The sequence below is a fragment of the Acromyrmex echinatior genome, unplaced genomic scaffold (assembly GCF_024713525.1).
Source record: "Acromyrmex echinatior isolate Ae372 unplaced genomic scaffold, ASM2471352v2 Scaffold24, whole genome shotgun sequence".
NCBI lineage: Eukaryota > Metazoa > Arthropoda > Insecta > Hymenoptera > Formicidae > Acromyrmex > Acromyrmex echinatior.
In genome coordinates, this window is record NW_028259058.1 from 261,543 (window position 1) to 265,681 (window position 4,139).

Consider the following 4,139-nt stretch of genomic DNA (forward strand, 5'->3'; position numbering starts at 1 on the left):
TGAGGAAAATTTAAATGGTAATAACTATTTAGATTTTGTTCGAACTGAGTTACCAAATCTTTTAAGAAATGTACCTCATAATATTATTATATTCAGGAAATAATGTTGTTCCAGCAAGATGGGGCCCCGGCACATCGATCTCGACAAGTAAAAAATTACTTAAATGAGCGATTCCCAAACAGATGGATTGGTTTGGGAAGTACTACGCAAATTTGGCCACCACGATCACCGGACTTAACTCCTTTGGATTTCTTTCTTTGGGGATATCTCAAAGAGAAAGTCTATAAAACGGAACCCACAACAATGGAAGATATGAAGGACAGAATTCGAAGGGCATGCCAAGATATTCCTCCAACTTTTCTTCAAAATGTAAGAAATTCCTTCCAAAGAAGAATTAACAAATGCATGGAAGTGAATGGAGAGGCATTTGAACATTTAAAATAGATCCCTGAACTTGATTGATACATCGTGCCATGGTTGTTTGGGCATTTCCTAACTTATTCAATTTCACTATTAGATCTTACCTTTATTGGTTGTACACTTTATTTTGCCTTTGATGGCTGGATATTGTGTAAATTATCCAGATTCTCCATTACATCTTGCCTTTATTGGCTGGATTATTCATTACATTTTGCCTTTGTTGGCTGGATGCTCCATTACATCTTCCCTTTGTTGGCTGGATGCTTAATTACATTTGGCCTTTGTTGGCTGGATGCTTCATTACATCTTGCTTTTGTTAGCATTCAGTTATTTATATGGTCCAACAACTGCTGACTAATATCGGCTCTTTTCAGGGCCAATGACGTGTGAAATCCATTCGGACCTCCACGCCGTATACGTCGGTTAACACTAATGTCGAAGGTAAATCTTTAACCCTTAACCTCTACAAGACCCTGCCGCCAGTGCAAGAGCAAGTGATTTTTCCATAGGTTTTTCCACTTTCTTCAAGTAAGAAATGTATAAAAAAATTATTTTTCCCGAAATATTTAATTGGGATTTGTAGTTGAGGGTTTTAAGAAGCTCCATGAATTTCTGCAGATTTTTCAAAGCATTTTTACCGTTTAAAAAAGGCACAGGATCTAAAAGACCATGGTTTACAGATTTAAGATGCCGAAACAAAGGGCTACGGAGTAAGGATTAATTTTCATAAAATGGTCCTTTATAACTAGTTTTCTTCATTGGGAGTTTGCTTTTATGATCACACAAAATTCAAACCCGTAAAATTTCCTCCTCTTTCTAATTCCTTGAAATGACCTTGAAGGTCATGAACATGGTTAAGTAACCCCCGCCGAACCTCACAACTTTGATGTCGAACATTTTTGCAAGAGCACATAGTTTTCAAGATGTTTGGATTTCATTTTGACATGATCTTGACATTGAGGTCACGGTCAAGGTCATATTCGGACGTAAAATTTCTTCCTCTTTCCAATTGCGGTGTGAAAAAAGGGGCGTTCCATTTGAAAATTTTGACTTGACCTTGAAATGACCTTGACGGCCATGGTAACGGTCATGGTCAAGGTCACTGTTGGATGCCCCCCTCGAAACCCTACAACTTTTGTCTAAAACTTTTTCTTCTAGGATGTGTAGTTTTCGAAATATTTGGGGTGGGCAATTAAAATGGGACACCATGTATATATACTATTCGGTCAGGCCATGCGGCCCTTGTGACGGACGGAAAACGTCACGTCACAATATATATATTCCGTTTTCCGTCCGTCACAAGGGCCGCATGGCCTGACCGAATAGTGCAGTATAGCGTCCTCTCACATTTTGAGGGCGTACGCACCTGCGCTTTTCCCGCGTCATCATTCGCGTACCTTACGCGTTCCGCGCTGTCGTTTCGTTTTCCCGTTTCTGTGTGTTCCCGTACCGAGGATTACAGAGGCCGGCGACTCCCGCGGCCTTGGCGGAGTGACGCTACCTCACCGGAGAGAAGAGGAAGAAGAACGACCAGGATTGGGAGTCGGGAGACGACCGCTGATGACAGACCCGCTGGGGGCGCACGACACCTGACTCCGGGTGGCACGCAGGTGATATATTCTTCCTTCATTGTTACGCCCTTTTGATTATCGCAAAGCATTCTTTATCGCACCCTCTTCCAGGCGCAAAGCGGATCGAGAGCTGGTACGGCATAATGGGGAAGGCCACTTTACGCCCCAACGACGGCGAGAGCCCCGGATAGGCACTTCGAGGCCACGAGGCGGCCTGAAAAGAACTACCGCGATCTCTCAAATTTTGCGCGCCAGGACATGCGACGGGCATGACGCGGTTTCCGCGATTAGCGGAAAGCCGCGGGGACACGCGCCAATCAGGCGCGATAAGGCCCCTTCGCGGGGATAACGAGCCTTGCGTGCGCCCGGGAGGATTAGCGCCCGGCACTTGAGCTGTGGGCCGCTTGGAGAGAGCACGCGAGAGGACGCAGTACGTCAGCAGATTAAGAGCCTTCCAAGGTCAATTAGGACGAGCACCTGCGAGGGAGTCACGGTGAGACAAGCGTCACCTTTATAGAGTCGCCGGTTTCCGCGTCCGAGAGGCGTAACTTATCGGATTTCTATCGGGCGTGTAATAGTGAGTGCACGTGGCATTACCGTGCACCAGAGGGATTCGAGTACGCGTGTCGCCTCTCGGAACGGCCCTTGTCGTCGGGATAACTCTAGGGCGTTCGCCAAGGCCACAGCCTCGTCACTCGTTCGAGTTCTTTTATCAATTTCTTTTATCGCGGATCATATGTTGTGTCGAAGTTCCGTGTCGTAGTATTGTCGCGTATCGTCTCGAGCGTCTGTAACGTAAGATTTGCATGTTTATTCGGTCCTTTGTGTCATAGCCATCAACGACAATTTATAATAGCAATAGATAATTGTGCGTATTCTGTCGTATCGAGATTGCATAGTGTTGAGTTGCACGTATTCGAGCCTTCTCTGCATCTCAGCTGAGCGGCGCGAGGTTCCGCGAGCGCGCACCAGGTCACGCCGTGTCCACGAATTTCTTAGCATTTGCGAGACGATGAAGTATGGTTGGTATAATTCGCGAGAGTATTCCCGTGTGGCGTGAGGTCGTGTCACGAGAATTTCACGAAGTTGATACGCCTAGCGTAAAACCGCGGGGACTATGTAAATTACTATGTAAATCAGTTATTGCGCTCAAGTAGAGTTTATCGTCTCGATTGTATCGCCAAATGTGAATGAGAGTCGAAGACTCATTTAATGTATTTGTTACTTTTGTTATTGTTAATTCATGTGTACTTTATTATCGCCCTTATTCGCTCCTCCAAATGATCTGCTATCCTCGACCGCGAATCGCCCCCTCTGTCATTTCTGAGGCTGAGCTACCGGTTGAGAGCCCGTCGACATTCGCAGCTCATTAAAAATGGCATAAAGAGAATATCGCGTAATTTCTAGAAAGAGTGGCACGTTCGCTCGTGCCTGGCGCCCAACTATTGTTTTGTGATTATGTGCCGCCGTTGAGAGCGGTCGCGAGAAGACACATTTCGGTCACGTTTCGTTTAACGCCACCCGTCATCCGATCGCCTACGAGAACCTTAGCTGTGAATGTGAGACGAAGTTGCGCCACGCTCGTGAGTGCGGTTGCAATATATATGAATAATCATAAAAAAGAATTACATTATGTATGTGCAATGTCATATTCATTTATTGATATTATATTATTATTACCTATAATGACATTGGACATAAGGAAAAACTGCTACTACGGTTTCGTATCGATATAATTACTAAAGTTAAAAATCTGTACTTTATGTATATTACAAATTTTTAATACTGGTGATATATATTGGAACACGGCCTACACTGCATGTGTACATAATACAATTGTATTTCTAAGATCGATTCTGCAATGTAAGTGTTAACTTCAATTACGGTTTATTTTTTTCTCAATTTTAAAATTGGAAAAATTTCCAAAATAAATTTTACATTTGTGGAACCGACCCTAATACACATCCCTGCTAAGATGGAAATGTAGGAAACGGAATAAAAATATCGATAATTTCGATATATAAAAATCGATCGGATTACCTGCATAATCATATTAACTCAAAAGGCGTAAGCAACTTATACATTCGAAATAAAAACCTGTAATATCGACCTTGATTAACTTCAGCCTTCGATCCAGCATTCCCTTAA